The following is a 26,515-nucleotide window of genomic DNA, read 5'->3' on the forward strand; positions in this document are numbered from 1 at the left end:
GGGAGAGGGTGTGATGATTTGGGAGAATGGCATTGAAACATGTATAATATCATGTAAGAATCGAAATGCCAGTTTATGTCTGATGCAGGATATGACACGCTTGGGGCTGACGCGCGGGGATGACCCAGAGAGATGTTGTGGGGAGGGGGGTGGGAGGGGGGTTCATGTTTGGGAACGCATGTACACCTGTGGTGGATTCATGTCAATCTATGCCAAAACCAATACAGAATTGTAAAGTAAAAATTAAAAATAAATAAATAAATAAATTTTTTAAAAAATTAAATAAAAAATAAAAGTTGCAAAAAAAAAAAAAAGAGTTAATGGTGGGGAAATGTGAAGATGCAGAAACAAAAAAATAGCTTTTGGGTGGGGGAACTGGTAACAGTTTAGACTGTAAATCTGCCACAGCACAGAATCACTGTATTCACAGTTCTCCGAAAGATACAGATAAAGCCCTGACACACATTCCTAAATTGTTTTTACATGAAGCAGACACCCTCCCTCCAGATGAAAATTACTGACCACAAGAATATAGACCCTAGACTGGTTGAAACCAGAAGGTTGATGATGCTTGAAATTTCATCTTGATGCCAATCAACCCAACAACTGTCCACAGCTGATCATGCCCTGCTCCCTGAACTCTGCAAGATTCCTCTCTACTCCTCCAGGAGGGCAGAAGAGGGACACACACACACACACGGACACACACACACGGACACACACACATGGACACACACACACACACACACCCCTGCTGTGGCCCCCTTTGCTTGGCCAGCAATAAAGCTATTCTTTTCTACTTCACCCAAACCTCTGTCTCTACATTTCTGTTCAGCATCAGGGAGCAGAGGCCAAGTTTCAACAATAGTCCTAAAATTAAATAAGCAAATTACATTTTCTAAAAACTACCAAGGTAATTGAGCTTTGAAGATTTTTCTTAAGAAACTGTGTAAGTTCATCTCTTCTACAAGGATAAGCCAACAACAGTTCAGGATAAAGAGACAATGACCAATCGGCCTACATTTAAATTTTAAATTTCTTGGCACAAATATGCATTGTTATGATGTGTCTGATGCTTTTGAACTGGGGTGTTGGAGAAGACTCTTGAGAGTCCGCTGGACTGCAAGGAGACCAAATCAATCAATTCTAAAGGAAATCAGTCCTGAATATTCATTGGAAGGACTGATGTGAAGCTGAAGCGCCAATACTTTGGCCACCTGAAGAACTGACTCCTTAGAAAAGACCCTGATGCTGGGAAAGATTGAAGGCAGGAGAAGGGGATGACAGAGGATGAGATGGTTGGATGGCAACACCAACTAGATGGACATGAGTTTGAGTAAGCTCCATGAGTTGGTGATGGACAGGGAAGCCTGCTGTGCTGCAGTCCATGGGGTCACAAAGAGTTGGACACGACTGAGCGACTGAACTGAACTGATTGATGTGTTTCATAAGGAACTACTGCCTTCAGTCGGCTCTCTCTCCAAGTGTTCTCTCCTGAGAGACTGGTGGGAATGGAACAGAGAACTGTCAGATAAGGGGAAGAGGAGAGAATATGGCACTGCCCTGAAGACCCCACTCCTCTGGGAAAGACCAAGAAAAGCTCCTGAGTGTGGCTGCGCTTTACCTCCATGACTCTGCCTCTCACATTTTACTGTGATTCTCTATTGACAGGAATGAGTGTTTACCACTCTTATGAACCCCTCTGGGTTAAGACTCTACTGTTTCCATCCCTTTGTCCCCAAAGCCTAGCGGAATGCTGGGTGTGCTGAGTGCTTCATTTTAATATTTGTTCCAAGAAGCAATGAACAAAGAGGACTCTAACTCAGCATCTTAAAGTTATTTTTAAAAAATCAAAGCACTTTAAATACGCGAGTTTTTTCAGGATGATCACTAACTAAAATGATTTGGTTAAGATGTACTGGAGGCTTGTTAAGACAATTGGAGTTGATGGATGTGGTGGCTGTGATGAGATTTAATGACAGTTGAACAAAAGCTTTCAAGCACAGGTTGCTCAAGATGCCTGAGTTTTTCCATAGGAAGTTCTAAATTAAAGCATTATTTGTGCTACAAGTTAAGGATCTGATGACTTGTTAAATATTTGATGTCCTGAATAATTCCTCTTCTTGTATATAAATATTAGAGAATCAAATAAGTGTACTTAAAAAATCTTTCTGAAGTATATAATCTTAATTTCTTCCCAGTTTGCAACCATGATATCTAAGATATGAAAATTGCTGTTTTATCAATCTGACTCACTTTTAGGGCTTGACTTGTTCAGTATAACGTGCTGAATTCAAACAGAATAGAGTCTGAATCCTAGGTATGCCACTTTCTAGCTCTGTTAATTTGGGCAAATTTTTAAACCACTTACGCCTTGTTTTACTTATTTGTAAATACAGAGATTATAGTAGGCTGCAGTCCATAGGATCGCGAAGAGTCAAACATGACTGAGCGACTTCACTTTCACTATTCACATTCATGCAGTGGAGAAGGAAATGGCAACCCACTCCAGTGTTCTTGCCTGGAGAATCCCAGGGATGGGGGAGCCTGGTGGGCTGCCATCTATGGGGTCGCACAGAGTTGGACACGACTGAAGCGACTTAGCAGCAGCAGCAGCAGCAGCAGCAGCACTATTCTTTAATGCACTTGACACGTATACAAGTTAGTTGCTCAGTCATGTCCAACTCGTTGCAACCCCATGGACTGTATAGCCTGCCAGGCTCCTCTGTCCACAGGATTCTGCAGGCAATACTGGAGTGGGTAGCCATTTCCTTCTGCAGGGGATCTTCCCGAATTGAACATTACACAGGATCCTGCATTGCAAAGTGGATTCTTTACCATCTGAGACATAATGATTGTTTAATAAAGACGATTACTGATCAAAAAATCTACAAACAATAAACTCTGTAGAGGGGATGGAGAAAAGGGAACCCTCCTACATTGCTGGTGGGAATGTAAGTTGGTACAACCATCGTGGAGAATAGTATGGAGACTCCTTAAAAACACTAAATATAGAACTAACATGTGATCCAGTAATCTTACCCCTGGGCATATGATCTAGAGAAAACCATAAGTTGCAAAGATACATGCACCCCAATGTTCACTGCAGCACCATCTACAATAGCCAAGAAACAACTTACATGTCCATTGACAGAGGAATGGATAACGTGGCATACGCATGAATGGACTATTACTCAGCCATAAAAAGGAATGAAACAATGCCATTTGTAACAACATGGATGGACCTAAAGATTGTCATACTGTGTGAAATCAGGCAAAGAAAGAGAAATATCATGATACTGCTTATGTGTGGAACCTAAAAACAATGGTATAAATGAACTTATTTACAAAATAGGAAGTCACAGACGTAGAAAACAAACATGGTTACCAAAGTGGAAATGTTGGGGATGGAGGGATAAATTAAGAGGTTGGGACTGAGAGATACACATTGCTATATATAAAATAACTAATAACGACCTACTGTATAGCACAGGGAATTCTACTCAGTACTGTGTAATAACCTATATGAGAAAAGAATCTAAAAAAGAGTAGATAATATATAATTTCCTACTTTGCTGTACACCTGAAACTAACACAACATTGTAAATCAATTATACTCCAATAAAAATTTTAAAAAGAATAATGGTAGCTGCAATTGTTTTTCCCTTTTAACTTGTCCCTGAGCATTTTTCCCCTTAGCACTTTCATATTCCATTTTCACCATTTTATTTTGATTTATAGTACTGGCTGGACTTACTGTAGATGTTTCCAGTGGAAAGTCCCCCAATGAGATGAATGGAAACAAATGGCCTGAAGAAGATTTAATGACTGTCCTCCAAGAGAAACTGATTATGGTACCCAATTAGTTAAGATACAATTTCTTTTGCTGTAACAATGCCCCAACTAAATAATGATAGCTTAAACAGCATAAAAGTTAATTATTGCTATGCAGTCACTGAGATTAAAAAGTACAGGGATGAACTGACTCCATAGTGTTGGGGATCTGAGTTCCCGAATTCACCACTCTTTAGGACATTTTCATCTCATTTTAGGTGGAGAGTCCACCTTCCAGAAAGTGGGAAGGAGAAAAGGACAGCACAGGGCACATGTCTTTTTAAGACATGGCCTAGAGCTGGATACATTACTTCTTCCTACAGTTATTTTGCCAGAACTTAGCCATATAGACGCAAGGTACAGGGAAGCTGAAAATACGGTATTTTGTGAGGCCATGGAGCTAAAATTCCGGACTTCTGTTACTAAAAGAAGGGAAATTCAGTTTTAGAAAAGAAACACAAATCCCTGCCCTAGATACAGTTTGGCATCAGCTGTAAAAGTTCAGAGGACTCTGATCCTTTCTGTGTCCGTGGCTGATCATGCTCCAGGAAGCTAACTCACATTGAAAAGCTCATGAGAGCCTGACGTGTAAGTCAGAAAGCAATAAAAAAAAAAAATTACTACAAAAATATTACTTTTAAAGAGACAGGATGGATGGGTTGTCTTAAACAATTGCTATCCTAAACAATTGCTTCATGTATAGAAGCTGCAGGTCACTGCGGGGGTGGGTGTATCAGAGTTGCTTGGTGAGCAAGGACTCAGAACCTCTTTAGTGCATAATGGCATCGGGCTCTGTCAGCGTGTTCCTCCGTCCTCACAATGGATGGGCTCCGCACACTGGCCGTTTCCAGTGGACCATGTCCTCTTAGTTAACCTCCCTCCTTTCTGACCAAAAGCTTACTTCCTTTAGATATATTAATAACCCATCAGGAATAATGCCCTCATACTCAACCCAAGAGTCTTTTCTTCCTCTCCTCCTCTCTGCTCTGATCCGTACGTGTTGGTTTATGGTTTTGATCCATTTACCACTCTAATTCTGTAATACTTTGAGCTCTTAATATTTTATGTACACATTTATCATTTTACATATTGATAGCTCCTTTAGGGCAAGGCCCCCACCTCATACCCCTTGGTATGCACACTCTTCAATATCATCCACCGTGGCACTCTCAAGAATATGAGGCATTGATGATGGCTGCAGGACAAGTGCCTCTGTTGGCACAAGGCTCATGGTGTGGCCGTCACCTGAGCATGAGGTTAAAGGTACCCTAAGGGAAGTAAGTTGGTGCCAGCGATAAATGGTTAATGGAAATTTAGTGACATAGATAGTCAGTACATTTTAAGTAAAGTGGTAGCTTTCTCACTTTGCAGTTATAGAAAGAAAAATGAAAACGTACCACATTTTTAGAAACCTTAATGTGTCCTTGCTGCATGTCCTTCATATTGCATTAAGACTTAGAATCTGAGGAGGTCAGCTTCCCAGAGTGGCCATGTGCGTGTTCACACACATTCATGCTTACTCTACTCCTGGCTTCAGTGAATGATGTGGGGATGCATGACTGGCTTGAGGAAATTGGATACTTAGCAATACTAAGGCCAGATGCCCACTAAAGAGAATGCCAAAGAAAAATGTTGGCATCTTGTTCTTTTGGAGAGGTGACTGAGACTGATGATTTTGTGATAAGCTAGTTTGAGCCTGGGTGAAGTCACATGGTGAAGTCACAGTCCATAAGCACTCTGAACCTAGCAGAGCAGGCAGGGCTAATATATATGAAGAGTTAGAATTTGCAGACCAGCCACTTCAGTACCAAGGAAACCTGGGATATTCGGATGAGGAGGAGAGATGGGAAACTTTTCAGTCATGGGCACTGGAAGTGTTCATGGGGGGAGGAAAAGGGGATGACTAAAGGCCAAGAGCCTACGTGGAAGGGGTGCCCTGGGGATCAGACAAAGGGGCAACTGGGGAAACTGCACAATCAGAAGGGTGCCAGAGCATGGCCCCAGACAGACAGGAAGAGGGAAGGGATAGTTGGACCAGAACCAATAATGAGAAAATGGAGCCACATAGAGAAATGCATCACAAAATAAAGAGAAATAGAAAGGCAGGTGGGAGAAGCAGTCAGATGAGGTGAAGGACTCCCCCGCACCCAATCATCCTCCTTTGGCATCCAGCGCTGTGGGATGGGGGTCTTTTAGCAACATCATGTATCCACACAATGCCATGAGAAATAAGCCATGCTAGCAATGGAGAGGCCTACTGGGGCTGAAAGTGCTGCATATGAGAATTGGGGATAACTGGGAATTGTTAGCTTAGATCCAAGAAGCACAAGAAAAAGGATGCTTGTTATAACCAGATGGGCAATAAAGGAATGATGGAGAGACTCTGGGAAAGGGGCCTTTTCTGGGCTGAAACTTTCAGCAAAGGAAGATGTACACTCTGCTTGGGACCTAGGTAAATACACACTCGACCAACAGTAGGGCGGGCCTATTTTGTGATACAGTGAGCTTACCTAGCTTTAAGGGGATCAAGAGACTTACTGGCAAGATGACAAGGTTTTTGGTTTATTTTGTAGGCTGGTTGGCTTGCGTTGCTGATGTTGCTTTGTGGTTGTTTTGCAAGTCAATTTCTTCTTGGCAACATGTTTGGAAGCTAAAAGAAAGCAGTTAGGAGAGAATAGGTGAGACGCTATGGAAGAGGTAAAGTCTCCCTGGAATCAGAAAAGGATGTGATCAAGGGCAGAGCATTAAGGGAAGTCTAGGTGCGGAAAGATATATATTAGGGTAGCTTGTCTCTCCATAGGTATCTATTAAGCGCCTAATAGGTGCTGGGTCTATGCCTGGCAGCCATCAATTAAATAGGGGCCTAGAGGTCAGGTTCAGTGAGGGGTTTAAAGAAAGATAAAAAATTTAAAATAGCTTCGGGGGTTAAGGCTTGACTTTGAACAATGAACCAAGGGACAGATTGCTGATTACCTAGTGGAGACTACCCTACAGGGATTTTAATGTCTGCAGAATTAGCTGGTCCATATTAAGAAATGCAGAAAAAGGAAAAACAAAATGAAACAAACCCAGAGAAACTTTATAAAAATAGCAGAATCTTGGCAAAAGGGCAAAGTACTCAGAGAGACGAGACATTACACACTTTCAGGCTCCTCTTTGCTCTGGTGTCTCCCCATTGTTGTTAATAAGAATGCAGTTTCTGAATTCCCAGGAGAAGTGGAAAAGAAAAACCAAATTTGCAGTTGAGCGAAACCACAATGTACCAGTACAATACAGGGGCCTATTTCTAGCAATAAAGGCTGATGCATATTAATTCATTCAGCCAGCTCCATTGTTTATAATTCTTGCTTACATTTGCTGTCATGCATTGGAGTTAAAATTTACACCCTTTTGTGGATGCAAGAAGTTATTTTTATTTATCCTTCTTTGTTAGCTGCTTCACTTCACAATAATTAATCAAATCACCAAAGCAGCATCAAATTGGGGAGTGATGATCTATTTGCATTATTTGGCTTTTCTAACACATATCTCAGAGGGTGAGGACTCTGCTATAATATGGCCCTCTTATTTTATGACAGGTTGCAATTTTCTTGTAATGTTAGATGTGGTTCATCTTGATAATTACGCTAAATTAAGTAGTCCTACACATTATAGAAATGTATGTGAAGATACATTAACTCACATTAAGACTTTTAATTAGGTTCTACATATCATGGGATTCATATTAAACAAGAATTCATCTAAAATTCAGATTTTGAACATAAAACTATACATTTCAAACAAATCATTAATGGAGAACAGGGGTACCCTCAACCTCCCAGCCTTTTCCTTGATAGGAAATTTTGTAATTGGATATTAAGGCTATGCCTCAAAGTGGAAAGCCGGTCCCATCAGAAATTCATCTCAATTTTCTCCTTCAGCTAGTCTGTCCCATTCCATGTCCCATTCCATGTCCCATTCCATGTCTTTCTCTCTTGCTACTCAAGTATCAGTAACTTGAGAAACTGGTCAAAAAAGCAACTTGACAGTGTCTACAAAATCTGAGTGTTAAATGCTGAAGAAGGAACACACAGAAGCCAAGAGCCACGGCCTGAGCCAGCAGCCAGAATCGCTCTGCCTCGACGGACAGGGCTTTGTATCCACATCAGTTCTGTGACCGCAGCTACCTCATGGGACTGGGGATCCCCATGACAGGAGAAGAGAGGCCCTGGCAGACCACAACCCGGCCCTTACCTGGAGGCCCTGGCTTGTCCAGGTGCAGGGTTGGTGCTGAAGGGGCTGATGCCAAACCAGATCTGGTCCCTGCCCAGCAGGAGTGGACTGTTAGGAACCGTGGTGCTGAGTTTCTAGGAGCCACAATCAAAGTAAAATGACTGAAGAAGAGTCTGCAACATGTCGATCCTCTGTTCTAGTTTTTCAGTTTGGCTTGGATTTTTGCAAGCAGCTGAAACCAACTTTGACTGCCTGCCATGGCCATACTGAGTCCCCTCAAAACTCGCATGTTGAAGTCCTACCCCCCAATACTCAGAACGTGACAACACTGGGAGAGGGGCCTTCAAGGAGGTAATTCAGGTACATGAAGTCGTATGGGTGGCCCCACTGCAACAGGACTGACTGGTCTGTTCATACAGAGAGGAGACTAGGACACAGACACACACAGAGAAAAGACCATGGGCAGATGGAGAAGGTGCCCATCTATCAGCCAAGGAGAGAGGCCCTACAGGAGATAAACCGCTGACCCTTTGATCTTAGACTTCTAGCCTCCATAATTGTCGGGAGATCCCCTCCTCCCAGGATTCTGGGACCTCAGCTGCAGGATGGAGTTTGTGGATTTCCTCCCTCAAGACCTGAAATGAATGAGACTTGGCTTCAAACACTCTAGCTCCTAAGTGTCTCAGATGATGCCCACATTCCCAGCTCAGCTGTGGCCCACTCCTCCGCTGGTCAGTTGTGACCAAGTGGCCCAGCAAAGGCTGGTGACAGGCTCCCTGTCAGAGCTGCAGTGTGCCAGAGCCTCCCAGGGGAGGGCTGCTCCCTGGAGCCGAGCACCCACCTTGCTGGCGTCCTCCCTAACATCGCCCTATCCCGCGCTCCACTCTCGAAGTCTCCCTTGATCCCAGGACTCTCCACAAGGCAACGCATGATCCAAGATCAAGAGCAGGGAGAGGCCAGCCCAGATTGCTTCTTCTGCGTCTCTTCCTCCCAACCTGTGCTCTCCCTGATTTGAAGATACATTTAGAGCTATTTGTCCTGGGTCTAAAACTGTTGCTATGGCATTGCCATCATTGTCATGGAAATGAACATCTCACTGTCTCTGACAGCTATGCTTGACCACAGAGTCTTTGCTGCTTTGTCTTCGAAAATCTTTATTAGGGTTGGGGGAGGGATGGATTGAGAGTCTGGGATTAGCAGATGCAAATGATTATATATAGAATGGATAAACAAGGTACTCAATATCCTGAGATAAATCATAATGGAAAACAGTATGAAAAAGAATGTGTGTGTATGTATATATATACATCTATCTGAATCACTTTGCTGTACAGTAGAAATCAACACAACATTGTAATTCAACTATACTTGAATAAAATTAAAAAAAATTTTTTTTAACTAAATGAATTTAAACAAAATCAGTATGAGTGTTTTACTACTTTTCTCCCCTCCTTTAGTGGATTCCTACTGCCTTCAGAAAAAAATCCACACTTCTTCACACTGCTTATAAGCACTTAATTGTCTGACCATTTTCTTTGTATTAAGTCCTGCCTCTTGCCATAGCCCCACCTAACACTGAGCTTCTCATCATTTCCCAAATTTGACTTCTCTTTTACACCTCTCTGTGTTCACACACATGATTTCCTCTGCCTGGTATTCTGTCTTTCCCCTTCCACCCAGGTAAATTGGGTTTGCATTTGCAAAGTTTGATATAAGAGTAGTCTCTGGAGGAAAACTTCCTTGACCTTCCCTTGATCCTTATCAACAATTTATTACTTCCTTCTCTACACAACCAGTGCAGCAGCAGCATCAATGCCCAGCCAGCAATGTGAAGCTAAGAGAGCACATTACAGATCAGAGATGGTGTAGACACAACCTTTGCCCTTGGGGAGCCCACAGTCTCAAAGGGGAGATGAATTTTGAAAATATCTATTCAGTGGTTGAACTTTTATAGTCACTAAGTCATGTCTGATTCTTTTGTGACCCCATGGACTGTAGCATGCCAAGCTCCTCTGTCCACGGGATATCTCAGGCAAGAATACTGGAGTGAGTTGCCATTTCCTTCTCCAGGGGATCTTCCTGACCTAGGGCTCAAACCCATGTTTCCTGCATCAGCAAATGGATTCATTACCACTGAGACACCTGGGAAGCCCAACCACTGGATATTTTCAAAATCCATCTCCCCTTTGAGACTACAGGCTCCCCAAGGGCAGTGGTTGTGTCTATACCATCTCTGATCTGTAATGGGCTCACTTAGGTTCACATTGCTGGCTGGGCATTGATGATGCTGCAGGCTACACACTTGGTAGGACTGGTCTTCCCTAGATCAGCTCATCTCCACAAACTTCATGTACACCATCATGTGAGAGGCTCCCAAACTGACAAAAGGTTCTGTGGTTCAGTTATGGCTCACAGCAGCATAGATTAGGTATGTGAAAGTGAAAGTAGCTCAGTCATATCTGACTCTTTTTGACCCCATGAACTTATACAGTCCATGGAATTCTCCAGGCCAGAACACTGGAGTGGGTAGCCTTTCCCTTCTCCAGGGGATCTTCCCAACCCAGGGGTTGAACCCAGGTCTCCTGCACTGCAGGCAGATTCTTCACCAGCTGAGCCACCAGGGAAGCCCTAGACTATGCATGTGTAGCGTGGTTCAGTCACTAAGTTGTGTCCAACTCTTGCAACCCCACGGACTGCAACCTGCCAGGCTCCTCTGTCCATGGGATTCTCTGAGCAAGAATATTGCAGTGGGTTGCCATTTCCTTCTCCAGGGGATCTTCCTGACCCAGGGATTGAACCTGGGTCTCCTGTGCTGCAGGCAGATTCTTTACCAACTGAGCTAGGATACATAGCTATTAATAGCATGACTCTTGATCCACAGAGTCACGTGCACAAGCATATCACCTTCTGTGTCTCATCTAAGCTGACTTGATTTCTAAACTTCATCATCAGTCCAGCCAGCTGGGGAATTCAACCTCCTCCTCCTGCTCCTCTGAGGCCATTTATTATGTGCAGCACAGTGGGAAGAATACATAAAATTGAAAACTATCTTGATCATTTCACACTTACAGCATCTATTCCATAGGATTTGAGGCAGCACAAAGTTGAATCAGAGAAGGCTCTCTTTCATATACATATGACATATGACATGTGATATATGTATACATTTAACTGCAGAAAACTATGCCCTCTATCATTTGTGATAAGACATGGTAGCTTAGTAGGAAAGTCTGTTTTAAGAAACTTCCAAGGGAACAAAGCTACAGGCTTTTTTATGAATTGCTCATTTTCTTAATAAAGTTCCATACAGTCAAAGGTATGTTTTTTCCAGTAGTCATGTACAGATATCAGAGTTGGACCATAAAGAAGGCCGAGTGCCCAAGAATTCGTGCTTTTGAACTGTATTGCTGGAGAAGACTCTTGAGAATCCCTTGGACAGCAAGGAGATCAAACCTAAAGGAAATCAACCCTGAATATTCATTGGAAGGACTGGTGCTGTAGGTGAAGTTCCAATTCTTTGGCTACCTGATGTGAAGAGCCGACTCACTGGAAACAACCCTGATGCTGGGAGAGACTAATAGCAAGAGAAAAACAGGGGCGACAGACGATGAGATGGTTGGATGGCATCACTGACTCAGTGGACATGAGTTTGAACAAACTCTGGGAAATAGTGAGGACCAGGGAAGCCTGGTGTGCTGCAGTCCTTGGAGTTGCAAAGATCGGACACTACTTAGTGACTAAACAACAACTTCTAAAGAAATTCATTGTTAAATTTTTGTAATTTTTTTATGTTTCTGCTTAACAAGGGGTAGTCCTTTCCCACTCTAATCCCATTCCTCCTGGTTCACTCTGACCCACATAGAAGAGCCCAAAACATAGATCTGGAAATTATGCAGCTTCTAAATTGACTCTCTTTTCTCTCTTATTCTTAGATATAATTTAGAACTCATTAAATTAATAAACTTAAACTATTAACTTGACTTTTTTTTTCTCCTATGAGACTCACTTAGGCTTACAAACATATTTTGGCTGAATCTTAAGGAGAGATATTATCAGACTAAGTCACCTTGCAGCAAGTTTAAAATGCCTTTATCTTTTTGCCAATAGTTTCAGAATTATCATATTGCCCTTTGTTTCTTATTAACTATCTAAAGTTCAGAACAATTTTTACAAGGAAGGAGGAAAAAAAACGACCTCTATCACTGTCATAAGTATCATTTTAACCAAAGTAGTCATTTATTACACAAATGGAAAAATAATAAAACAATATATTAGGAGAATTAAGAATGAGTTTTCCAGGACAAAGCTGATAAGTAAGTCTTTTTTTGTTGTTTGTTTGTTTAACTCAATGGTTTTCAACCAGAAGTGATTTTTGCCCCATGGGCTTCCAGGGGAATCTGACAATATCTGAAGACTTATGTGTTATGACTAAGAATGCTGCTCCTGGCATCTAGGGTGGGTGTTGCCAAACGCCATACAATGCATGAGACAGCCTCCACAACAGAGAAGTGTCCTGCCACCGGCATCAACAGTCTGAGGTTGAGAAATGCTGGTTTAACTCCACAAAACCTTCCTCTATGGTTAAAGGTCTCCCCCATGATTTTATTCTTAAAAACACCCCGAGGAGGCATCACAAACAACAGTCATCACAGCCCACAAAGGTGGGCTCACTGTTAACTCAGGCACACCCCCTTCACAGCTTGCTAAAAGAGAACTGAGAAACTAATCACTTTCTGTAAGTCATTTCTTACAAAATGAATTGATAGAAAATCATTTATTCAGCCCATCGGGTAAACTGCTTGCGTTTTTTTTTTAAACTAAAGTATAGCTGATTTATAGTATTTCAGCTATAGAGCAAAGTGACTCAGTTATATACATACATATATATAAACACACACACTTTTTTCATTCTTTTCCATTATATTGAGATTATTACAAGACATTGAGTAAAGTTCTCTGTACTATACAATAATAGGTCCTTATGGTTTATCTATTTTATCTATAGTAGTCTGTATCTGTTCATCTCAAACTCCTAATTTATTCCTAGCTTGCTATTTTTCATCGAAAATATTGCTGTTCCTTTCCTAGCTTGCTATTTTTCATCGAAAATATTGCTGTTCCTTCAGTGAAGTAAAAGTGCCTGATATAAAATAACTAATGAGAACCTATTGTATATAGCACAGGGAACTCTATTCAATGCTCTGTGGTGACCTAAATGGAAAGGAAATTCAAAAAGGAGAGTATCTATGTAAATATATAGCTGATTCATTTCACTGCATGTAGAAACTAACACAATACTCACTGTATAGCAACTATACTTCAATAACAAAAAATACGAGGGTATTTTGGGGCTTCTCTGGTGACTCAGATGGTAAAGAATCTGCCTGCAGTGCAGGAGACCCAGGTTCAATCCCTGTGTCAGGGAATGGCCACCCACTCCAGTATTCTTGTCTGGAGAATTTCATGGACAGAGGAGCCTGGCGGGCTACAGTCCACTGGGTCACAGAGAGTTGGACACAACTGAGCAACTAACACTTTCACTTTCAAAGGGTATTTAGGGGAGATAATTTTTTTTACTGGTGAGGTCAGAAGATGGTAACCATACCTCTTCAGGAGTGACCCTGGAGAAGGTAGGAATTTAGATTTTTCAGTTAAATCTCTGCTAAGACAGGCACAGCATTCTGTGACTACTTAGTGCTGGCAGTAGAAGCAGATAGAGAAATCAGAAAGAGAAGAGGCAGATGAAGGGTGGGATGCACCCACCCCACAGAAGCAGAATTAATGACTTCTCCTTTTCTACTTTATGTGTTTCATAACTCAGAAAAGTTGCTTTAGATTAGACTTTAGTTTGCAAAAAAAAAAAAAAATATTCAAGGTATATTTAAAGGGATGATAAATTATAAGCCATGCTTTGGGTACTGTTGTGTACTGAATGTTATCCCCCCAAATTCAAATGTAGGAGTCCCCAGTACCTTTGAATATGACCTTATTAGGAAATAAGTTTATTGCAGATATAATTTGTTATGGTAGGATGAGGCACTAGAGTAGGGTGGGCCCCTAGCCTAATATGGCTGGTGTTCGTATAAAAAGGAGAAATTTGGACGCAGACACTCACAGGAAAAACACATATGAACATGAATATGGCCACAGACAAGTCAAGGAACGGGGCCTGGAAGAGACCCCATCCTTGCAGGTCTCAGAAAGAAAGGACCCTACCACTTCCTTGATTTGTTATTTTCTAGCCTCCAGAACTGTGAGACAATACATTTCTGTCGTTTAAGCCACCTAGTTTGTGGTACTTTGTTGTAGCAGCAAACTAGAATAAACACCCATGTGTTCTGAGCCAGTCCTTGGTGAATATTCTACGAAGTCTCTGACTTTTGGATTAACTAGAGTCTTGTTCTCAAATGTCAATGTTCAGTGTTCAGATTGAGTCACCCGGGGACCTTGCTGAAACATAAGCTGAGAGAGGGGGCCTGGGTGAGACCCGAGATTCCGCATTTCTACCTAGATCCTAGGGAGGCTGATGCTGCTGGTCCATGGGCCACACTCTGAGTGGCAAGACTGTAGCCTTCCTGAGCAGTGAAGAGCAGTGGCCTCTCAGTTCTTGCTTCACACAAGACTCACTGGGGACAATTTTGCAAAGTGAATGTGAGAATCTTTTCTGGGTGGGGCCTGGGCATTGATTTTTTTTTTAAAGCTCTCCAGTGATTCCAATCCCCAGCCAGGTTTGAGAACCACTGAGCTGAGGTGTGATAAAATGGAGGTTTACACTTCATCATTAGGCTACTGACTTGATGAAATTAGAAATGTGGAACAACAGAGGCTAATCTTGTGTTAAACTTCTGGGAGAAAATATTTTAAATGGTGACTCTTTATGTATTTGTCTAAAATAGCTCAATGTGATCAACAGTTCTGTTCTCATCAGAAGAAGAAACCAGGAAACCTCTATTTTATAGGGCCGAAAGGACGGGGAGGCCTGGCGTGCTGTAGCCCATGGGTGGCACAGAGTCGAACACGACTTGACAACTGAAAAACATCAACAAAATTAAATACAACCCCCCACCCCCAGGCAGCTTTCAGACTCCTCTTCTTCCTTGGGAAGCCTGGCTGCAGTCCCTCCTCCTCGGACCACACCTCCCTCTCCACCCTGGTCTCCCCTTTAGTCCTCTGGTGTTCCATGTGGCCCCCTCATCTTGGGCTCTGCCCACTGACCTACTCCCTGCAGCGAAGGCCTCCACAGCCCAAGCCCTGCCTCGGCTTAGCCCCCGAGAGCTCAGCCCAAGCAGAGCCCTGGGTCTCCAGGTACAAGGGAGAGTCAGAACAGACAAATCTACCCACCATCTAACTACCCACTCATCTGCTCATCCATCTTATCACCCATATATCCATTCATCCTTCCATCCACTCATTTTTCTATCCATCTACCTATTCACATATCCGGGCATCCAACAAAAACATCCACTGTGTTAAGTATTTGGGAATAAAATGGCAGACACAACAGCCACCATCTCTTCATCATCAAATCCAAAGTACAACAGTACAAATGAATCATTTTGCTGTACACCTGAAACTAACACAACATTGTAGGACTTCCCTGGTGGCCAAGTGGGTAAGAATCCACCTGCCAATTCAGGGGACACAGGCTGGATTTCTGGTTCAGGAAGATTCCACATGCCACGACTGCTGAGCCACACTCTAGAGCCCAGGAACCCCAGCCACTGAAGTCTGTGTGCCTAGAGCCTGTGCTCTGCAACAGGAGAAGTCAACGCACTGAGAAGCCACGTGCTGTAACAAAGAGTAGCTCCTACTTCCCACAACTAAGACCCAGCGCAGCCAAAAATAAATAAAATTATTTTAAAAATCCCACAACACTGTAAATCAACCCTAGCCCAATATAAAACTAAAAAAAAAATTTAAAGTACATCAATAAGAACAGTTGTTGAACAGTACATATGAGATGAGGATGACAAAGGAGGAAAGCGGATGCCTCTGGGAGAATATAAAATAATTCAACCCCTCCCTGAGAAAGCAATGAAGGCTTCCAAAGAAGAGGCATTTCAAGCTGAGACACGAAGAATACTTGGAAGTTGTGCATCAGTTAGTGTGACAAAGATAAAATGCATGAGGGAAGAAAAGATGTAGTGTCAGGAAAGCACATGGTAATTTTTGAAAAAGCTCAGTGTGATGAGAACAGAAAGCAGAGGGAAAGGGGGCTCTGCTGCGGCTGGCAGAAGCCTGTGGGGCATACCCTGCAGCTGGTTCTTTACCCAAAATATCCAGGATGCTCTAGTTCCCGGAGTCCTCAGCTTCTTCAGGATCTCACTTTCCTTGGCTATATTCAAGGAGTGTTTTTCTGCACAGCCCCACTGTGTTACACTCAGCACTGCACTAGAGGCCGTGGGACCAGGGAAGTGAGGCAAGAGCAAAGGAAGCTTTTCAGTCGGCCTTTGGGGAGCTTGTGATCACAAAGAGATGGCAGTGTCTACTGAGGGTGTTGGAACCAAGAGCGTGCCCAGGTGGGCAAGACCATGGTGGGAGGGCAGAAAAGGAGGGCTTTGACATAAATAACATTCACCATCCATTCATTCATATGTTCTGTTTAGATTATGCTAACATAATTCATACAAATAAAGAGCGCTTGGCTGTAAGAAGCATCCCTAACTAGAAACCAGGCATTTTGCGAAGTCTGGGGCTTGGATCTGGGGAGAAGCATTGGTCCTGCCTCGAGAGCTGAGCAGGCGGTCCTGTGTCCCTTTGCTCCTGGACACTCCCACTCTCTGCTTCAAACCATTCAGGGTAGAAGAGCAACTCGTCAACTCTTGAGTGGTCAGTTTTGCCAGAGTTAAAAAAAAAAACAAACCAGATGACAGTTCCTGAAGAAAAAGGAAATAATGGTACACGAAGGAAAGTTTAGCATCAGGTCCTTCCATCAACGATGAAGGGATTGCTAGGGCTAAGTTATAGTGAAGGCCTACATTTTGCTTTTTATCCTGTTCCTGCCAGGCCCTATATAGTAAAAAAAAAAAGAAAAAAGAAAAAAAAATGTTTTTATTCCTTAAAATGTTAGTGTACAAATTTAGGCAGCTCTATAGGGGTGCAACCGCAGTATTGAGGGGGGTTAATGCAATGCAGTCTGGCTGAGCAGCAAGAAGTGAGAGGTGGGTTCTTGAACTCTATTTCCGGCAAGGCGTTCTCCTTACTGGGATGACTCAGGCCCACGGAGATCCACAGGAGGGGGACCCACTTGGGACAATTACACTGAATCATCCCTGAACAATTTACTCTGTGGGGAAGTCCCCAACTTGTGCCTGCCATCCTTCACAGAAGGCTTATTTTATTTTCTTTGCCTCAGTGGGAGAGGAAATGGATGCTATCACTATTGGACCCAGAAAGAGCAATATATGCTAGATGCATGCATTTTCTAAACATCTTTTAAAGCAGGATTTTTTTTTCTCTTTTCAAAGTCAGAAGACTGCTTGGAATGTGTATATTGGTATTTCACTGCCAAAAAGAAATAAACAAACTGGGATGAAGCAACTCAATGAGAATAAAGTGAGGGCCAAGGCTTTTCCTGGGGGTGGGTGTAGAAGAGAGAGGGGTAGGCAGAGGCGGGTGAGTCCTGCCTCCAAGATGAAGACTTTGATATATAATGGATCGCTGTCTATCTTGTGACCAGAAATTAATTGAGGTACATGCAGCATTCATTTAATTTGCCTAATTACAATTTGTTCACACGCACACCACAGGGCTTTGTTACAAATGACTGCCCAGCCCCGTCCACTGGGGGAGGGTGGAAAGGCATGCTGCAGTGGTTTGGGGGAAATCTGCATAGAACATCTCCCCCACTAAATTATTAATTGGCTCCTGGGGAGGCACTCGTTACCGAGGCTCTGCTTAATTACTGCTCATGTCAAGGTTAAACATCTGCCCGCTGTAAGTGTGGGTACCTGCTAGCCGTCTGCTCCGGCTGCTGTCAGCATCTTCGTGTTTACATTCACAGCTAGGTAGCGCGTGTCAACACATCCTTTCCATGAAAACAACAGAGAATGCTGCCGTGACACTGTTTAGCTGATCACTGAGGGCTGTGTGGGTAGAATGTAAACAAGGGGAGGCACTGTTCTACGCAGAGCCGCCCACACTCCGTTGGAGATGGGGGGAACCCCACAGAGCCTCTTCCTTCCCAAGGGTACAATACTGGTGCCCAAGGTTGGAAAATATTCCCAACTCATCTCCTGGCATCTCCTAAAATTCATAAAGCACTCTGGATTTCTTGCAAATGAAATGATACCTTCTCCCAGCCCCACCAACCTACCAGATTAAAAAATCTTGTCTGGGAACATAAAGCTAAAGTGGGTTTTGTTACTTTGTGTAGCGAATTTGTTACCCAGTCCTCAATTCAAAAGCACTGACCTCATTTAAAGACCAATCTCTGAGGGCAGAATAATTCCTGTTAAACTGCCTGCCAGAGCTGTGAGCATCTGGATGATGGTGCTTTTGATGTAACTTTTAGGGTTTCCCTTGTGGTCCAGAGAATTCCATGGACTACACAGTCCATGGGATAGCAAAGAGTCCAACACCACTGAGCAACTTTCACTTCACTTCAGGTTCATTTCAGCTATTCCTATGTCCCTTGGGACCTCATATGTAACTTGCTTGGATGGGAAAGGTAAGCCAGTTAGGCTAAGCGGTAACCCCACTTTGGGGCCTTCTCCACTTCTCTCCAAGGCTAATCAATACACATTGTGCACACTAAGCTATCTTCGCAATTGGAAAGCATTTCATTTTTCATAGCCCACGTTCCATGTAGCTTGCTAGTAAAAAAGAGGGAAAGATGCAGAATACAACTTTTGAAAGAGTGACACGGCCCAAGGATAAACATAAACTGATTAGAATCAAGTGGGTCCATGACAGCAGACACGCCAACTTTAACCAGACCTTGATCCTCAATCAGCAAGCTAAATGACACAGCCAGAGGCACCGTAACAGTTTCAAGGTGGCATCAAAAGACCAAAGTGTGGGCAGTGGCCCAACTCCTGGAAATCTCCACCACTTCCCCAAAATTGTTGGAATAATCCTCCCACTCAGTGCTGTTCATTGTTCAGTCACTCAGTCATGTCCAACTCTTTATGACCCCATGGACTGCAGTACACCAGGTTTCCCTGTCCTTTACCATCTTCCTGGAGCTTGCTCAGACTCATGTCCTTTGAGTCGGTGAAGCCATCCAACCACGTCATCCTCTGTCATCGCCTCCTCCTGCCTTCAATCTTTCCCAGCATCGGGGTCTTTTCTAATGTGTCAGCTCTTCACATCAGGTGGCCAAAGTATTGGAGCTTCAGCACCAGTCCTCCCAATGAATATTCAGGACTGATTTCCTTTAGAATTGACTAGTTTGATCTCCTTGCAGTCCAAGGGATTCTCAAGAGTCTTCTCCAACACCACAGTTTAAAAGCACCAGTTCTATGGTACTCGGCCTTCTTTATGGTCCAGCTCTCACATCCATACATGACTACTCATAGCTTTAACTATATGGACCTTTGTCAGCAAGGTGGTGTCTCTGCTTTTTAATATGCTGTCTAGGTTTTTCATAGCTTTTCTTCCAAGGAGCAAACATTTTAATTTCATGGCTTACCCAGCCCATAAAAGCTCACCATGCCATATTTTTGAGGCTGCCAGACTCGCCCTCTAGGATGGCCCACACTCTGTGGAGTGTGTTTCTCTCTAAACCTGCTTATTACCTATCACTTTGTCTCTCACTGAATTCTTTCTGTGATGAGACATCAAGAACCTGAGCTTCATTAGGTCCTGAAACCAGGTACCATGGGTTTTGACTGGGTTTGAGTCCCAGTCACATGGGTTCAAGTCCGAAGCAGGGTTTTTTGCCAGGTCACAGTCCCGGACACATGGGGTAGAGTTATAAAACTAAGTCCTAATCTAAGGTAAACAGTTTCACTAGGAAGATGCCAATTTTAACAGCCAGAAGAGGCAGAAAGAAAGAAATTAACCTAAAAGAACAGTTTCAAAATAAATCAAGAAGTGATCTAGAACAGGGGTCAGCAAAATACAGCATCCAAAGCAAACCTAGCCTGCTGCCTATTTTTGTAAATAAGGTGGGGCTTTTTTTGGAATATGATCACAGTCAATCATTTATGTGTTTTCTGCTATGGACTGAATTGTATTTCCCCATTCTCACTCCCTCTCTCCTCAAATCACATGTTGAAGTCTTAACCGCTGGTGTGACTCTATGGAGACAGGGCTTTGAGAAGCTAAGTAAGGTTAAATGAAGTCATAAGGGTAGAGTCCTAATCTGATAGGATGGGTGGCTTTACAAGAAGAGGAAGAGATTTCTCTCTTTTCAGTATATGCACAGGGGAAGGTCATGTGAAGGCACAGCCATCTACAAGCGAGGAAGGGAGGTTACACCAGAATCTGACCACACCAGCACCCTGATTTCAGATTGTTGTTGTTTACTTGGTAAGTTGTGTCCAACTCTTTTGTGACCCCATGGACTGTAGCCCACCAGGCTCCTCTGACCATGGGATTTGCCAGCAAGAATACTGGAGTGGGTTGCCAGTTCCTTCTCCAGGGGATCTTCCCAACCCAGCAACTGAAACTGCATTTCTTGCATTGGCAGGTTAGTTCTTTACCATAGAGCCACTAGGGACGTCCAATCTCAGAATACCCGCCTCCAAACCTGTAAGAAAATAAGCTGGGAGGCTTGTTGGTTAAGCCTCCCAGTCTCTGCTATTTTTGCTATGGCAGCCTGAGCAGACTCAGGCCTTGTCTATAGCTGTTTGGGGGCTATGGGAGAACTGAGTGGTTGGATAGAAACTGTATGATGTACAAAGCCCCCAGATTTTACTGTCTGGTGCTTTACAGAAAAGGTTGCTGACCCTGGAATAGTCTGACCATCTTTCCAAACCATATTTAGAGACTAAAACCATTACATAAGTAAAGAAGAAAAGCCCTCAAGACATATTAGAAGCAGGCAGATAAACAGGTGATTACTCTTGCCTGGAAAATCCCATGGACAGAGGAGCCTGGAAGGCTGCAGTCCATGGGGTCACTGAGGGTCGGACACGACTGAGTGATTTCACTTTCACTTTCACGCATTGGAGAAGGAAATGGCAACCCACTCCAGTGTTCTTGCCTGGAGAATCCCAGGGACGGGGGAGCCTAGTGGGGCTGCCGTCTCTGGGGTCGCACAGAGTCGGACACGACTGAAGTGCCTTAGCAGCAGCAGCAATAAAAAGTAACACATATAAAGGTTTAAATTAGAAAAAAGTTGATGCACAGCAAAATATACATAAAACTCAATTACTGACAGAGGTTAATTGAAGGAAGTGAAAGAGTACAAGGAACGTGAAATTTGGCTAAGAATTTTATATCAGTGGTTAGTTGTAAATGATTACTTTTAGAGTTACAAACTGAACTGTTTACCTCAGACAGGCAGGTAGTGTGTGGGCACCTGACTTGGAAGAGCACATCCTTTGAGGAAACGGGCAGACATAGCTCAGTGCTAGCTGATTTTCAGTCCTGATTCTATTAAGAAAAGAAACAATTCTTTCTTGTAGGAGATCTTCCAATTTTAAAAAATAAAAAGCACTCAGTCCTACAGAACAATGTGAGTAAAATCCTTGACTGATGAGTGACTAGTTTATAATCTTTCCATTGTAATATATATTATATAAAAGGTGTTTAAGAAGCAGCAAAAGAAAATATTTCCTTTGCTGATTTCCTTAATAATCACTGAGGGCATAGCTTCTAGAGATGCTAGCATTTCAGATAGATTCAGTTGCAATACTTTCCCTATGCTTCCAAATTTAGCCAATGGATTAACCATTGGGGTGTCACATAAGCCCGATTATCCCTCATTTCTGGCAAATGTAATGTGGCGTGATGCATGAAATGCTGACTGACGTGCTTTAATTGCACTTAATTGCTTTCAGTGGACAAATAGTATATATATTTATGTGTATACACACATACACATACATGTGTGTGTATATATGTACATTTTCTTAAAAAGTGAGAGCAAATAAGGTAACAAGATCACGTTCTAGGGAATCGTTCGCTCCCAACATCAATATGCCTGCAGAAAATCCTAAATGATATGAAATAAAGACATCCCTTACAGTCTGATTAGAGCAAGAGCTTGTTTAATTAAAGCAAAATTGTCACTGTCTCTGGCATATAGAACTTTGTAATGTAGTTGGCTTGCTTTAAAATCACCATTTTTCAAGAGAAATAATGGGTAGAGAGCAAAAAAAGTTGTCTGAGCCTAAACTGATAATGAAAGACCACGCAGAGGATCCTAGGCTTTCCGAGGACTTGAGGTTCTGTTCTTTGTGGCCACCCTGTTTCTTTAGGCCCTCAAGCTATAGACAATATCTGCCAGAGGTGCCATATGTACTAGAAACCCTCTCATCAGAGGGATTAGGACCAGTATTAGTTATTAAAAAAAAAAAAGTCGGCTAAATTGGGGAAACATTTTCTTAAAAGATTCATACATCAAACCCTGAATATTCATTGCATTGCAAGGACTGACGCTGAAACTGTAATACTTTAGCTATTTGATGTGAAGACGCAATCCATTGAAAAAGACCCTGAAGCTGGGAAAGACTGAGGGACAGAGGACGAGATGGTTGGATGGCATCACCGACTCAATGCACCTGAGTCTGAGCAAACTCCGAGAGATAGTGAAGGACGGGGAAGCCTGGCGTGCTGCAGTCGCAGAGTAGGACAGGACCTAGTGACTGAATATCAACATACATAGCTTAAACATTTCATTTTTAATGTAACATTATAAATGAACATTAACTTGCCAATTCAGAGTTTTGATGGAGGGTCAAAACCTTGTCTTTGAAAATGCATCCTCTGATTAGAATTCCTCAATATCTTTCTTGCATTAATCATAGACACAATCCTTATGCAATTTCCTGCCTGCTTTCCACAAAGTAGAGTGAAGAATTAATATACAGGCAAAGCCAGTGAGCACTTGAGCACCTCCAGACTATGACTATTTCCCCTAACCCTATCATGCTTGTCTCATCACTAATTTTACAGCAATTCTTAAAGAGAATGTATTTTTATTAAGTCTTCTCAAAGTCTCAGCTTTTGTCCTCATAGAAACCACAACTTACTCTATTCTCACATTGGTATTTCATTGCTCTACATAAGATTTAATTAAATTATATAATTAAAATAGCAACCATGACTGGGATATACAGGTTTGGGAACAAATACAGCTAATTCTTGGTAGGGATTCAACTCAACTGGTGAGAGAGGATGTGGGAGGTTATATCTGAAAGAAACTTACTTCAGGCAGACAGAGATATTGTGGTCAGTTCTAATGCCGCCCCGATAAAGCAAATAGGGCAACAGAGTGAGTCAAATGAATTTTTTTTGTTTCCCAGTGCATATAAAAGTTATGCTTACACTATACTATGGTCTATTAAGTGCTCAACAGCAGTATATCTCTTAAGAAATGTATATACCTCAGCTGAAAAATACTTTATTGCTAAAAGATGCAGACTATCATCTGAGCCTTTGGCAAGGCATAATTTTTTTTGCCATAGTAACATCAAAGGTCACTGATAACAGAACACCAGAACAAACATAAGCATAATGAAATACTGTGAGAATCACCGAAATGATACACAGACATGAAGTGAACAAGTGCTGCTGGAAAAATGGCACCAACAGACTTGCTCGACAAGGCAGGGTTGTTACAAATCTCTAATTTGTAAAACAAAACAAAAGCAAACAAAACCAACAACAATTTAGTATCTGCAAAGTGAAATAAACTGAAGCCCAATAAAACAAGGTGTGCCTGTACCTCAGAGTGTTCGGTGAGATCAATGTTTATGGTTTACAGAGAAAATACAGTTCTGCTTAACTCGCTATATTGTTTAAAGGGAGGAGCTCACAGAAGAAAATGGTATACAAAGGGCAGAACGCCCCTTACCAGCATGTGATAGCTGAGATGGTTATATACGAGAATTAGAATGACTCCTCGTTGGACACACAGTAGACACTCCATAAATAACTGGGCACCTCTCCTTTGGGCCCTAGGCCAGCTGTTTACCCCATATCTCTGGTGGGGAAGCAAAGACTCTTCAGACTCAACCCACTTCCAACAGCGTGTATTCAGTTCAGTTGCTCAGTTGTGTTCGACTCTTTGTAACCCCATGAATCGCAGCATGCCAGGCCTCCCTGTCCATCACCAACTCCCGGAGTTCACTCAGACTCACGTCCATCGAGTCAGTGATGCCATTCAGCCATCTCATCCTCTGTCATCCCCTTCTCCTCCTGCCCCCAATCCCTCCCAGCATCAGAGTCTTTTCCAATGAGTCAACTCTTCTTATGAAGTGGCCAAAGTACCGGAGTTTCAGCTTTAGCATCATTCCTTCCAAAGAAATCCGAGGGCTGATCTCCTTCAGAATGGACTGGTTGGATCTCCTTGCAGTCCGAGGGACTCTCAAGAGTCTTCTCCAACACCACAGTTCAAAAGCATCAAATCTTTGGTGCTCAGCTTTCTTCACAGTCCAACTCTCACATCCATATATGATACTGGAAAAACCATAGCTTTGACTAGACGGACCTTAGTCGGCAAAGTAATGTCTCTGCTTTTGAATATGCTATCTAAGTTGGTCATAACTTTTCTTCCAAGGAGTAAGCATCTTTTAATTTCATGGCTGCAGTCACCATCTGCAGTGATTTTGGAGCTCAAGAAAATAAAGTCTGACACTGTTTCCACTGTTTCCCCATCTATTTCCCATGAAGTGATGGGATCAGATGCCATGATCTTTGTTTTCTGAATATTGAGCTTTAAGCCAACTTTTTCACTCTCCACTTTCACTTTCATCAAGAGGCTTTTGAGTTCCTCTTCACTTTCTGCCATAAGGGTGGTATCATCTGCATATCTGAGGTTATTGATATTTCTGCCGGCAATCTTGATTCCAGCTTGTGTTTCTTCCAGTCCAGTGTTTCTCATGATGTACTCTGCATAGAAGTTAAATAAGCAGGGTGACAATATATAGCCTTGATGTACTCCTTTTCCTATTTGTAACCAGTCTGTTGTTCCATGTCCAGTTCTAACTGTTGCTTCCTGACCTGCATACAGATTTCTCAAGAGGCAAGTCAGGTGGTCTGGTATTCCCATCTCTTAAAGAATTTTCCACAGTTTATTGTTATCCACATAGTCAAAAGCTTTGGCATAGTCAATAAAGCAGAAATAGATGTTTTTCTGGAATTCTCTTGCTTTTTCCATGATCCAGCGGATATTGGCAATTTGATCTCTGATTCCTCAGCCTTTTCTAAAACCAGCTTGAACATCAGGAAGTTCACGGTTCACGTATTGCTGAAGCATGGCTTGGAGAATTCTGAGCATTACTTTACTAGCATGTGAAATGAGTGCAACTGTACGGTAGTTTGAGCATTCTTTTTGCATTGCCTTTCTTTGGGATTGGAATGAAAACTGACCTTTTCCAGTCCTGTGGCCACTGCTGAGTTTTCCAAATTTGCTGGCATATTGAGTGCAGCACTTTGACAGCATCATCTTTCAGGATTTGAAATAGCTCAACTGGAATTCCATCACCTCCACTAGCTTTGTTCGTAGTGATGCTTTCTAAGGCCCACTTGACTTCACATTCCAAGATGTCTGGCTCTAGATGAGTGATCACACCATCGTGATTATCTGGGTCATGAAGACCTTTTTTGTACAGTTCTTCTGTGTATTATTGCCACCTCTTCTCAATATCTTCTGATTCTGTTAGGTCCATACCATTTCTGTCCTTTATCGAGCCCATCTTTGCATGAAATGTTCCCTTGGTATCTCTCATTTTCTTGAGGAGATCTCTAGTCTTTCCCATTCTGTTCTTTTCCTCTATTTCTTTGCATTGATCACTGAAGAAGGCTTTCTTATCTCTTCTTGCTATTCTCTGGAACTCTGCATTCAGATGCTTATATCTTTCCTTTTCTCCTTTGCTTTTCACCTCTCTTCTTTTCACAGCTATTTGTAAGCCCTCCTCAGATAGCCATTTTGCTTTTTTGCATTTCTTTTCCATGGGGATCATCTTGATCCCTGTCTCCTGTACAATGTCACGAACCTCATTCCATAGTTCATCAGGCACTCTATCTATCAGATCTAGGCCCTTAAATCTATTTCTCACTTCCACTATATAATCATAAGGGATTTGATTTAGGTCATACCTGAATGGTCTAGTGGTTTTCCCTACTTTCTTCAATTTGAGTCTGAATTTGGTAATAAGGAGGTCAGCCTTATCTGAGCCACAGTCAGCTCCTGGTCTTGTTTTTGCTGACTGGATAGAGCTTCTCCATCTTTGGCTGCAAAGAATATAATTAATCTGATTTCGGTGTTGACCATCTGGTGATGTCCATGTGTGGAGTCTTCTCTTGTGTTGTTGGAAGAGGGTGTTTGCTATGACCAGTGCATTTTCTTGGCAAA

The sequence above is a fragment of the Oryx dammah genome, unplaced genomic scaffold, assembly GCF_014754425.2.
Source record: "Oryx dammah isolate SB20612 unplaced genomic scaffold, SCBI_Odam_1.1 HiC_scaffold_18, whole genome shotgun sequence".
Taxonomy (NCBI): Eukaryota; Metazoa; Chordata; class Mammalia; order Artiodactyla; family Bovidae; genus Oryx; species Oryx dammah.